General features: G+C 31.6%; 2 pseudogenes; both read left to right on the top strand.

The window, feature by feature from the left end:
- Nucleotides 1–2,758: 2,758 nt before the first annotated feature.
- Nucleotides 2,759–3,640, top strand: LOC149888171 (uncharacterized; annotated as a pseudogene).
- Nucleotides 3,641–5,097: 1,457 nt separating this feature from the next.
- On the top strand, nucleotides 5,098–9,647 carry LOC149888170 (uncharacterized; annotated as a pseudogene).
- Nucleotides 9,648–14,129: the final 4,482 nt, after the last annotated feature.

The raw sequence follows: 14,129 nt of genomic DNA, 5'->3' as shown, positions 1-14,129 counted from the left end.
CACAACACTTGTCTATTGCGTAAATGCTGGTGGAACACATTATGTTCCACCAATGATTATATTCAAAAAAAACCGGGTTCCTGATGAACTGGGAGATGGTGCACCAGAAGGCAGCATTGTAACATGTTCTGATTCAGGATGGATAAATTCTGAACTTTTCGTACAGTGCATGAGAATGTTCATCAGTCATGTGAAGCCAACAAAAGATGATAAGGTTTTACTTATTTTAGATGGCCACAAATCCCATACTAAAAATCTTGAGGCCATTCAGCTTGCCATTGACAACAATGTCATAATGTTGTCACTTCCACCTCACACAACACACAAACTGCAGCCTCTGGATAAAGCTTTTTTTAAGCCCCTTCAAGTCTACTACGACCAGGAGGTGGAAAAATGGCTGAGACTAAATCCAGGACGTTCAGTGAGTTCATATCAGGTGGCCAATCTTTTTCATCTGGCATATGCAAAGGCCGCTACCATGTCAACAGCAATTAATGGTTTTGCATCGTGTGGAATTTGGCCATGCACACGAGATGTTTTTAAACCTCAGGATTATGCGCCATCATTCGCTTCTCAAGCAGGAGACCGCGAGACCATGCTGTCTTCACCACTTACATCAGGGACATTACCAGCACAAGCCCAGGAAGCTTCGATACCAGCATTGGTATGTGTAACTAGACAAGCACAAGACCAGGATGGTGTGCCACCACTTCCAGGCATAATGGATGAGATGGTTCCAAAACCAACAACTTATGTGACCCACCCAGTGTCACTGGCTGTTAAAATGTCCCATTCCAAAACAGTTCTGCCACAGGTGCTGGAAAATTTTTTGCTCATCCCAATTTACTCTGATGGGAAATGTTTTTTTAGGTCAGTTGTTGTGTGCAGAACACCAGATCTTTAGTCAGCTCAGCAATTAAGCGGCAAGCTAGTCAGTCCACTGCTTCATCTGAAGGAAACTGCTATGGCTGACTCACTTCGTAATCAGCTTGTTAGCCATTTGATATCTAATTTGGAAATATTGTCTGTTGACATGCACGGGGATGCCTTAAATGCTGACCAACCCCAGCATCTTCACTTTAACTTGTTAGAAGAGCGTATTGCTCACATTGCCAAACCAGACTCGTTTGTGGGAGAATGGGAGATAAATCAGATCTCCTGTCTTCTGAAAACAAAAATTGTGATTCACAATGCAAACAGGAATGTGCTGATGTATGGTGAAGAACATAGTGGTAACCCCATCACAGTGAACTACACCATGTTTGAAAATAATTTTGGGCACTATGAGGCACTAATTTTTTACATCCAGGCTTTGTCTCCAATTCAGAGACTGGTCCCTATTCTTCCCCCAAAGGGTGAAGGCAAAAGGAAGTGTCGCAAAGAACAGTCAGAAATTCTTACTTCAAGTCCATATAAAAAGCTGTTCCTACAGCAAAGTCCAAAAACAAACACAAAAGTTAGAAAGTCCAAAAACACAAAAATAATTAAAGAAAAAGTAGTAAAGAAATGTAAGAAACCCAAAATGAATTCAACAACTAGTACCAGTATTTTAAATGCTTTGGCTTTGTTTTATGTGTGGAGAATGTAACATAGAAAATATGATATGCTGTCGATCCTGCAAAAGATGGGCACATGAAGAATGCGCAGGAACTTCAGATTGTGACTTTATTTGTGAACTTTGTAAATAAATTTTGAAATATTATTACACATTAGTATTCATGTTTTTGTGTGTGCTAAATGTTAAAATAGTAAAACACTTTATAAATAAAACTGAGTGTATGCATACATGTGCATGAGACTGGTAGAATTAGAATCAAATAAATGGTGGCTGGCTTAAACTTAATAACTTTTTTTTTTTTTTTACAAAAAGGACATCTAAAAACCTGTTAAAAATTAGAAGCTTACATACTCTTGAGTATTTATATTCTAATAATTCTATCTTTAGTGTGTATATAATTTGTTTAAATGACCAAGTCAAACCGTTTATAACTAGTCCATAATAGGAACCTCAATGGTCCATATTTGGAGCACAAGCTTAAAGTACCTCCAATATGGACCACTTACGTTTTTGACACATTTTATAATTATTAATAAATCAACCACTACAAGCATATAATATATTCAGCTGAAGGTAAGAAGTGGTTTACAATATAAAAGTTAACTATTTAAGCAAAAGTGAGTGAATTATACACTCTGGAACAAAAGTGGTCCATAATCGGCGACTCTCCCCTATATGACAATGTGGCGATACTATGCAGTTAGCGATGGAGTTAAACAAAAATATTCTAATCTCAATTTTGATCTGCAATTGTTTTTAACACGCCCATATAGTGATACTGACAAGAAAACACGAGTTTTTAAAAGCAATATGAAGGAAAAGTAACGCCAAGATAGATCCCTAAATTTGTTTCACTTTTGCTTTCAGCCAACTTCAAATGGATCATTCCATACACCAGAAGAACTAGAAGAACACATGATGTCGAGAAGACAAATTATCAGCACTTTAAAATCAGGAATGGATAACGTGAGACAGAGTTTCATAACGAAGATGCAAGTTCAGTCAAACTTACATAGTTATAAACCAAACTCACATCAGGACCCAGCTAACACAAAGCCTTCAAGTACGTTCGAAGAACGTTCTTAGAACACACTCGACCGTTTCTAACGTTCTACGAACGTTTCTTGAACGTTTTGTATTAGCTGGGGAGGTATTTGAAGAAGAATGTTCTGAATTTATCAAATATGTTAAAGGTTGGGTTTTACCTACACACAGTACCTTCCGGTATAGTATGAGACAAAAAGATATATAAACTCTATATGGAAGGTGAAGTATCTGGAAAAAAGATTAGCCCAGTACAGGTGCACCTTTTGATAAGAAAAGAGCTTCAAGTTTCAGAATACGTAACAACTCAGCAAATAAGATCACTATTTTCACGTTGGAGCAAGCTAAAAAAAGACAAAAGGTTTAATGAACCAACTGATGTTGGTAGCACTAATCAGGATAACGAAGAAGAAGAAGAGACAGCAGATCAAAGCAAAAATTTTTATATCTACTCTCATTAGTATATATATTAATATTACTTCGTAATTATAAATATTTGTACAAATGTTTGTATTAATATTTATACTTTTTTTCTGTAGATCAAGAAGAATTAGCAAATGAAGAATTGATTTATCTAGTTGCGTGGTATGAAAACAATTGGATTGTTGTTATTTATATGGGCCATTGGTATCCTGGGATTTTAAATGAGGTACTTCATTTTCATTCAATTTTAAAAAAAAAAAGTTTTTCATTCAAATAAGCACATTTATTTAAAGCAATATTTGATCATATTGATTGTGTCACTAAACTTAAATGAAGTTTTACTTTTGTCAAGTAAGAATCCGATTTTTCAAACTATTTTTCAAATTAGAAAAATCATTACTCATATTAGGTTCTCAGTGATAGCTACTTGGTGAGGTGTTTAAAATATGCTTCTGCAATCAAGAACCTTTTAAAGTGGCCAGCATAAAGTACAAAGACAATGAAATCGTTTGTGGAATTCTACTGCCATTTCCGTTAAAACAGCCTGGAGACTATAAGCTTATGGATGATCATTTTGAATAATCCCAAAAGACATTTCAAGCAACAAGTCATTAAAATCAAAGACATAAGGATAAGGATATGTAAAACTGATTTAAGACGCAAACTATGATGTTATAAGATAAGGACGTCATATAATATATTAATTAATTCCGCTGCGACATAAGGTTTTTTTTTTTTTTAAATATATAAAAAATTTAAGTTTTTGTGGTGGAGTTATTTTAACAACGCAATATTGCTCCCTAAGTTTTTTTTCATTAAAAGAACTGCAATATGGAGTAATAGAAAATCTGTATCTTCAATCGTGGGACTTCACATAATGGCTGATAATTAAACGCTGATTAAAACATTTTTTGACACTGATGACTTATAGTTTTTTTGTAAGCAATATCCTCTCAGCTTCTTTAGACCATCTTAATATAATTAGTACAGAAACGTTTAACGTTTAACGTTTAATGTCGTTTCGTCATTAGTTAACAGGCTTTAAAGGAGCGCGTTCTCAAAATGCACGCGGCCATTGGAGAAAGATCCATGAAGCGAGTTAAAACTTTTTTTCTTTTGGAATTTAATTATTAGTTTAGATTTGGAATTTAATTATTAGTTTAGATTTGGGATTTAATTATTAGTTTAGATATATTACATAAAGAATCATATTAAGATAAATGATCATCGTTAAGATCATCTTATAATTGAAGTAAGTATATGAAATAGTTATATATACATTTAATTAGATAATGTAGAAAGGATTTAAATTTTTAATAGATAAAGTAGAAAGGATTTTAATTTTTTAAATCGTTTATATTTTGTTTGTTTTAGTTTTTCTTTTTGCAGTTATGTTTTTATTATCTTATTTTTTAGATTGAAAATAGGGGTATGGATGTTATTTAAAGTTATACTAATTAAGATGCTATTTCTATAAAATGGTTATTACTACATTGAAATTTCTGTGATGCTACTAACTATTTTTGTTCTTTTTTAGAAAATTTAGAAAAATAAATTAAACCTTTGTGCCAACACTGACATGGCATGTCACATGTTATTGTATGTAAAGGTTAAATTTTGTTATAAGGATTACAGTTCTTATGAAAAAAAAAAGAAGGTAAAGGGTATTGTTTGTAAATATATATTTTGTATCTTTTTAAATTTTCGGGCGTCATTTTTAAAATTTTTGTTTGCACATGTTTGTTGTTTACATATATGCTTTTTTGATATGTATGTGTATGGTAATAAGTGCTTTATAGTTGTTTTATCAATGTGTTTTTATAATAATGTAAAGTTTTTTTTTTTTATTGTTTGTGTATGTGTTAATATGTGTTATATATTTGTTTTAAAAATGTGTTTAAATATCTATACAAGGTATATATTTAACTTATATACATATTTAAACACATTTATTGTGTTTATAGTTGGTACATATGTTTATATTATGTTGTTTCTGTGATTTTAAAGTACTGTGACTTGGTAAACATCAACCTGAAAATCATTTATTGTATTTTATAGAAGGAGCAGAACAAATGGCTTTAGATCGTGCAGCTCAACGTGATACGCACCTAACGGCATGGTTTAAGTTAAATACTGAAAATAAAAGAGCACATTGCTATTCTTATGTAGACATTCCTTATCACTTTATATTTGATGATAAACATTGTAAATAAAAGGTTAGACAAAGGGTTGGTAATAAGGTGGTAATAAGAATGGATAATGTTAATACAACTGGAGAAATGTTTTTTCTTATACTGTTACTTTTGCAAGCAAAAGGAGCAACATCTTGGGAGGATGTGCATACTGTTAATGGTATTGTCCTCAAAGCGTTTCGTGAAGCATGTGTTTTGAAAGGTTTGTTGCAAGATGACATAGAATGGCAGTTGTTTTCAATTATTTTCACCTTTTTTGAATCTGACAATCCTTTACATCTCTGGAATACATGCAAAGCTTTAATGATGGAAGATTTCATTCACCACTCATTCCCACTTCTAATAGCTAAACAAGCTACTCTTCATCAAATTGAAAAGATTATTAATCAAAGTGGTAAAATGCTGACTGATTACAATCTGCCTGTTATTGATGAGTTTATAGACTTAAACCTAGAAAATTTTGATGAAAATGTTCAACAACTGAAATAGTAGAATTGTGTATAAATACAACCAGTTGAAATAGTAGAATTGTGTGTAAAATGTTCTTTGCATTAGCAATGGGTGCAGAAGTTTGCATTAGCTGAAAATATGAGAGAATAAAATGGGGAAGGTGAATTTTCCCAACGGCTACTAAAACTTGGGAATGGAACAATACCTGTCAAAGAAGAGGATCCTTTTAAAGGATGCATTGAAATACCAAATCAGTGCATTATTAGAGAAAATGAATCAATTGTTGAAAAGATTTTTGGAGATGCTGATCAAAATGATTATTCTAAACGCATGATTTTAACACCAACTAATGCTGATTCATTATCAATGAAGAAGTGCTTGAATGTCTGCCAGGTGAGGTCAAAATTTATTTAAGTGCTGATCAAATTGACATTTATGAAAGAAATAATTTTCCTGTTGAGTTTTTGAACAGCTTAACTCCTTCAGGTATGCTACCTCATTGTTTAAAATTGAAAATTGGTAGAGTAATTATGCTACTCAGAAATTTAGATCTCAAAGCTGGGTTATGCTATGGTACTCGAGTGAAAGTTATGCTCTTCAATATAATTATATTGATGCAGAGGTTTTGACAGGTGTTTCTGGTGGTAAATGGATTTTTGTTCCTCGAATTCAGTTGGCTCCATCAGTTCTAATTAACCTTTTGTTCTGAAGCGTTGTCAGTTTCCTGTCAGATTGGCTTATTCAATGACAATTAATAAAAGTCAAGGTCAAACATTTGATAGAGTTGGGGTATATCTCAAAAAACCGTGTTTCTCTCATGGTCAACTATATATTGCATGTTCAAGAACTAGAGCATTTAATTGTTTGTTTTTCAAAATTGATAAACATCTCATTCAAGGTATGGTAGGTAAAAAGTGTTACATAAATAATGTTATTTTTTTTTTATTATTTTAATATTTTTTTTCATAGTTTTTGATAAATATACCTGTCATTTAATATGTTTATATGTGTTATAATGTTTAAATGTGTTATATGAAACCATAATTGTTTATGGCTGTATATATGTTTAAATTATGTTGTTTCCATGTTTTCAAAGTGGTGTGAATTGGCATTATGTTGAGCAAGATTGATTCTAGCCTTTCTGATTGTCCAGCCTTTTTTAACTATTCTGGAAACAGAATAATGTCTGTTAATGTTTAACGTAATGTGTATGGGAGAGTATGCAACCTTGATCTTTAAATCTAGGGTGTTTTAATGTCCTAAATTTGAAGTAATTGAATAACTAATGCTGAACATAAAAACAAATATACTTTTATGTAGTTATATGTTTAGTAAAAAGATAAATATATAGTTAACTTTAAATTGGTTTTCTAATTTTGCCTTTGATATTTTAATTTGGTTTATTATTTTCGCTGGATTTTAGGATCAAGGGAGTAAATATTCTATTGTTATGTGTTATTAATGTGATTTTTTGTGTTGATAGACTGCTTGGCTTGCCTTCACTTTGGTGTCTATTGTTAAAAATGAATAATAGGTAGTTTCATTATTGAAACTTACTGATTTTATTTATTTACTAAAAGCCAAGACAACATTATGCTAAAAATGCAGTTTATATCTTATTTTGATTTTTTTTTTTTTTTATATATTAGTATTGTTAATCCTTTTGCACTTCGAAACAGATTTTATAGATACATTTTCGATAAATGTTTATATTGACTGCCATGTCAAAATAGGTTACTATAAATAGGTAAATGGATTTTCAGTTTTTATGTGGTGTTTTTTTTTTTTAAAGATTTACGATTGACGCATTTATACGATTTATAAAAAAAAACCTAATTACCTTTTATTGTAAATTTCTGTCAGTTAAAATGATATAAATATATGCAATTAGTTCAATTTTTTTTAAAGTTTCTCTATTTTATGCCTAATAATTTGTTGTACGTAACTTAGGGGATCTTTTTAAACGGGGAGTGAATATTGTTGTTTTGCGCATTTGTCAAATATCGAGTTACTTAAATTTTGTGTTTAACTAATTAATTAGCTTAGTTTGCATTTGCAACACTTTTGAGGAAAGAAAAAATTCTTATATGTTAAATTCTTATATATATTAAAAAGAAAAAATTCTTACAGATGTAAATCATAGTTTTACATTTTATTATTCTGGTAAAAGGTCTCCATCAAAAACTTGATTACTCTTAATAAAAATAACTCTATTCTCCTGACCACCATTAAGGCAAAAACGGGGAAGAGAGGTTCTTTACTAAAAACTTTTGAAACAAAGAGGGGCATATATAAAAATGGTCAGATTAGTGCCATAAATAGTTATGGTCAAATGATCAGTTATTTTTAACAAATTTATTTAGTTATGTGTATTTAACGTTTTAAAGTCAATTTCCTTTTTTTAAAGAAGCATGTATCAAGGGGATACCAAAAAATTAATAATTCATGTATAATTTACCTTCGCTTTATATTAATCTTATTAATTAAAGTTCATGTTACAAAAAATATTACAAGAATTTAGCTTTACTCTTTCGTCAATTTAAAGAATGACGAAGTGTTATTAATATGTGTCAGTAACTAAAAACGTATTGTTTTGAACTTAGCAATGTCGAGGAAAATGTTTCTGCCTTACACTGATATGACCTACATCGGTTGTAAATTACTCAATGTTAAGTAATTGGTAAATTATTTTACCTCCGCATACTTTTTTTTAAAATTTTACAGATGGTTTAATTTTTTCAATCTGAAGGCGTTTTTCTAATTGGGTATTAGTTAAGGTTTCGCAACTTTAAATTGTGGAAAACAGCCACTATAGATTAAGTAACAGACCGACGATAACCCGTATTACGGGTTGCTTCTTGCTAGTTTAAATAATAACGAGATACTCTTTCAAAAAAGAATAAGATAAGTGCGGGCACTTTTTTAACTCCGAGATAAATGTATTTAAAGAGGCCCCAAATTCAAAAATGAGTGATTTCAGCTTATGATTTTTAGACAAAGGAAGGGTTGTCCTCAGGTTTGTTGATTTTTTTTTTTTAAGTTCTTCCTATTCTTCAATAAAATGAAAAGAAACTTAGGGTGCAGTGGTCTCATTGCTTTTAATCTTAGTTTTAAAATCATAAAACCCCAAAAGTAACTTTCCAAGTATTAAAAGGGCAAGAGTTTGACCGACCATAAATCAGGAACTAGAAATACTTAAAAAAAAAAAAAATTTACAGGCTTCTTTTTTACCCTATCAGCATTACTGTATGTAAAATTGAGCGAGATTAAAGGATATCACTTTTGAACCAACGTTTCAAAAGTGATATCCTTTAATCTCTTTAGTTTCAAGAAAAAAGATTCTGGCTAACAAAACAAAAAAAATGCGGCTAATAGGACAGCAAATGAGCAAAAAAATACTCGTACACTCGAAGATTGTGGTATACGAGCTAAAAAAAGAGGAGATGGGGATAGGACTGCAGTTTCCAGATTGATTATCACAAATTCCTCCCAAAGACGTGAAGCTTTTGAAAAAGCATGCTCATTAATCTAAACATAACCTTCTTTTTTATATATCTCTCCCATTATACTTTTGCTATATAAATCAAGAGATTTTTAAATATTTTTATTTTCTTAAGGATGGCTTTGCAAATGAGTCTTTTAAAAATTCAGAAGAAGCACTGCCTCCTTCAAGTAGCAAAATATCGGCAACAAGAGTTGAAAATGGAAACAATTTATTGTTAAATTATGCTTCGCGAAGATTCTTTTAATAATCATTTTGAGCTTGTGTAAGTAATTACTTATTTAAATATTTATTTGACATTAATATATAGATAAGATGGTTGAGGCAATTAGTACAAACGATCCTGTCTTGTGGGCTGAAAATATGTCTAAAGCAGAACGTGGTGTAGTTGTTCTTCAGGGGCCACCTAAAAACCCTTCATCTTTTCCGAGAGTCCCGAACAAGATTAAGGTTCCTGAATCAGTTTTAAACGAAATAACTCGCAATGGGGAAAAAATAAACAGAGATTGGCTTGTTTGGAGTGCAACTTCTAAAATATTTCTTTGCTTTCCGTGCTCACTTTTCGGAAGCAAGCAAGCTTGCAGGGCTGGTAATAAATCGCATCTTCAACATCGGAATGGTGGGATCAATGGAAACTGGAGAAAGCTAGCTGAGAAACTAAAAAGCCACCAAAACAATTCTCACCATCGAGACTATTAGATTAAGTGGATAACAGTGCTGGAAAGCATGGAAAATCAGTGTGGGATTGATTTAAGTCTAGAAAAATTGATAAGAAACAAGGCGTGATATTCTGCGGTGCATCTTAGATGTAATTCTCTTTTTGGCATCACGCAACCTTAGCTTTAGAGGTATATTTATGAACGTTAATTGTTATATTTATATTTACATTTTAATTTTATGCACTCTAAACAGAAAGTCGTGATTTATATGTGTAATTATAATCCTTGTTTTAGGCTCATCAAAAAGCCTAAAACAAGGATTAGATTTAGTTCTTCTTGGCCCGAATTAAATAATGAAACACATTTATTTGCCTCCGGTCTAGCAATTTCTGAAACTCAGTCAAAATTAGTTTCAAAAAGGACAAGAAAGAGGAAATCGTTTTACGAATAAGCAAGGAACGAAGTTCATTTCTACGAAAACGACGAAAATCAGTTTCAGGTGAACGTGTTCAACACCACTCTCGATATTTTATTTCAACAAATGAGAAACAGATTTAAAGCTGTAGAAAAGACGACGAACCTAAGGCTCTCGTTCTCGTTCCTAAGGCTCTCAGAATCAAATAGTAGGTCGAGTGATGAAAAAGAAGTTGAACCACCTAACGTGGAGTAGAAATGTAAAACTTTGGCGCAAATCTATGTGAGCGATGTAGATGAAGACAAACTTATTTTAGAGGTCCGTCATCTGGATACTCTGAAGCGCGCCAATTTTTTCGGTTCAAAAGAAAATCTCACTTTAATGAAGGTATTAAATGGAATCAGAAAGGACTACAGGCTCTCTTCGAATCAGTATGCATTCTTTTACGTATTTTTAAAACGATTCCCGTTTCCAACGCTGAAGGAGAGCGGTCTTTTAGTAAGCTTGGTCTAGTCAAAACAACATTAAGATCTACAATAAGTCAAGATCAGCTAACTAATCTCCTAGTTATATCTATTGAACACGATCTTGCAAAAAGTCTGTGCTACGACGAGGTCATTTCGAATTTTGCTAAAAATAAAGCCCGGAGAGTCAACTTCTCTTGAGCATTAAATGTCTATTACATTTAAAATTTACAGTTACTTGCAATATAAATAAAGTTCAATAACATGTCTATTTGTGCATTTCTTTTTTAATATATTTAAAAAACTATTAGAGGCTTCCTCGACCGACCCCCTCAGAATTCAGTAAAAAAAAATTAGCATTTGGATAGCACTCAAACTTTTCTGGATTCGGTCGATATAATAGAGCGCTAGTTAAATTTTGACCCCAGGCGTCATTAAGGATCGCGGCGGGCATGCTTATATATATATATAGCTTATATATCTAATAAATATCTCTTACACTTATATTTTATATATGTTAGGGGTACCCATAAGTAATCAATGATTTTTAGTGTGAAATATTTGTTTTAGGCTAGCTCAGAGCGTGAATACATACAGACGTGTTTTTTATTGCGCAATTTAATATCTGTGACCTTATATTTAGTGACTAAAGTGAATATAAACGTTTTTTTACTCTAGTGCAAAATGGAGGACGATCAATCAACTGAAGAATTGTTTATTCAGTTAATCATTTACGTCATTTCTTGCTGTTTCATTTTCGATTTGTTATGTGTATGGAGAGGTACTGAAAGTCAATAAGTGCTAACGTTGATTTAAAAAATTTTCGAATAGTGATTTTGACTTGTCTGAAGGCGATCGAAGTGGGCGCCTGGTAGGAAATCCAATACCGGTATACCGGTATACCGAAAACCCGGATATCGGTCGATTTTTTCTAGTTTCAATTATCGGTATTTAAAGGCTTAAATACCGGTATTTCGGTATTTGAATGGTTGTTTTTTTTAGTTATTTTTAGCAATATTTGTATACTTCATGTACTTTTTTGAATTGATTTATAAGGAAAGTTTTAATTAAAGTATTACAACATTAAAGTAGATATTAAAATGCAACTATTTTTGAGACATATCACATTGTCGTATTTCAGATAATAAATATACCAAAATTCCTTAATATTTTTTGCTTATTTTTAAAATATTTTTTATTCTATCATGTGCTTAAACTCTTTGTTTGAGTAAAAACCTAATATATAAAAATAAAGTTGTCAAAATCTGATTCATTAGCAACTCTTTGATGAAACTCTTCTCATTATTTTTTGATTCATTTTTAAAATCATTAAAGTTCCCAGGAGGTTTATAAATAGGGATTGCTATTTCTATTCTTTTTTGAAACAATAAGTGCGTATGCTTTAAAGCAATGCGTTAAACATTCTTTAGTTCTTTAGATATCGATTTTACATTTTTAGTTATACGGCGAGGATCTAAAAGTAAATAAAGAGTTCACATTTTTACAAATTTTCAAAATCTTTATAAACCTATTCCTTTAATAGCTTTTTTAAAATAATTACCAAGAACAAGTTTGGTAAGTTCAAATAATTAACATTTTTAAGTTTAAGTTAAAATTTGAGTTAAGCTTATTTAAACTCATTTCATTTGAATATTAAATGTTTACATTAGTTACATTATGTGACTGATATGACCATTTTGAGAATAAAATATGCGACGGATATTTACAAATTGAGATAATATTCTAATTTAGCCGATGGAGAGTGAAATTAAAAAGTTTATTGAGCATTCAAAAGGCGGAGATAAATGTTCTGTTTGATGTTTCTTTCTCAAAGATAAAAAAGGGCATAGTGCAAAGTGTAAGAAGTGCGCAAAAATTATAAAAACAGCAGGTGGCTCAACAAGCGGCCTTCAAACACATTTAAAAACAAAGCATGATGTAATATTATGAAAACGAGATGCTATTAACCTCTTGGTGAATTTAGTTCAATATCTGATACGCATCCTCCAAAAATAACTAAATATTTTAAAAAAACTACTGAAGACTTGCTGGCACCAATCTTATCTATAATAACAGCACTTGATGGGCTTCAATTCATAACTTTCATAACATCCGATGATCTTCGAAAATCATTAAAAGCATTAAACTTGCAAGCTACAGTAGAACATAACTCCGATACAGACTCAAGTAATGGTAATGCAGACTTTGAGAGTTTAGATATTGAAGTACCTTGCCATCAACTAGTTGATTCACCTTTACCAATATTGCAAACTATGCAGACACCACCTCTCTAAAAACTACTTCACCTATTCCAGATGATTCATCAGATGTAGTTGCCTTGTTTTCAAGTGATGAAGTAAAAATTAGACAAGAGTTAGCAACGTTTGTGGTTGAGTCGGCTCTAACTGAAAGAGCAACCAATAAACTACTAAAGTTGTTAAGAAGGCACCCATGTTTCACTGATAAATTGCCAAAAACTCGAAAAGCATTAATGAGAACTCCTACAGAAAAAGTAGTCATACAGGAAATTCCTCCAGGTCATTACTACCATTTTGGAATCAGATCAGGAACAAAAGAATCACTTCAAAAAACAAATGATATTTTGGATAGTGGTAGTATCCTTGAAAAATTAATATACATTGACGGTGTTAGCAAGAGTAAAAGCAGCACGAGCCAATTCATGTCAATATTAGAGAAAGTGAGCAATTTGAGTTCTGTATTTGTGTTTAAAATCGGTATATTCCATGGATTTAAAAAACTTGATTAAATTTATACCTGAGTATAAATAATTAGCAACAACAACAGCAACTAAAATGATAATGAAAGAATTTTTCTCTCAAGACATGTTAAAAATAATTTATTACGCTGGAAATAAAACATCTGGGAAGAAGGTGGCAGTCAAGAATGGTAGTGTGTACTCCACACTAATAGGTGAGTAATGACCACTATAGATTTTTATACAAAAATGTAATTTCGGAAGTTCTAGAACATTTAATGACGTTAGAGAGTTAATAGTTTTAATAGTTTTTACCAATAAGAATTGTAAACATGTGTTTGCGGTAATTTATGAAGGTTTGTGGAAGAATATTTTAGGAAAAGCGTAGGGTATATATGAAGGAGAAAATTTGTAAAAAGAGAGTTTTTAGTTAGGAGAGAAAATCATTGCTATTTATTGATTTGTTGATTACGAGAAAAAACTACAAGCTAACCGGCCAATGGAACCAAGTATGAGATTATTTGATATGTTTGAAACGTATGATGGAACATCAGATCCTACTGTCTGGCTTCAAAGAACGAAAGTGATTGCTGAAATTCAGGACTTAAACCTTGAACTACTTTTTCCGATTCTTCTCAGAGAAGCTGCTTATGCAGTGTACGATGCTCTAACCTAAAAGTGAGAGCTGTTTGAACTGTGCAAATGT

The sequence above is a fragment of the Hydra viridissima genome, unplaced genomic scaffold, assembly GCF_058129835.1.
Source record: "Hydra viridissima isolate aposymbiotic clone 2 unplaced genomic scaffold, HvirCarnegie_v1 scaffold_5, whole genome shotgun sequence".
Lineage (NCBI taxonomy): Eukaryota > Metazoa > Cnidaria > Hydrozoa > Anthoathecata > Hydridae > Hydra > Hydra viridissima.
The sequence above is the reverse complement of the archived record's forward strand: the minus strand, read 5'-3'. Positions and strand labels throughout refer to the sequence as shown.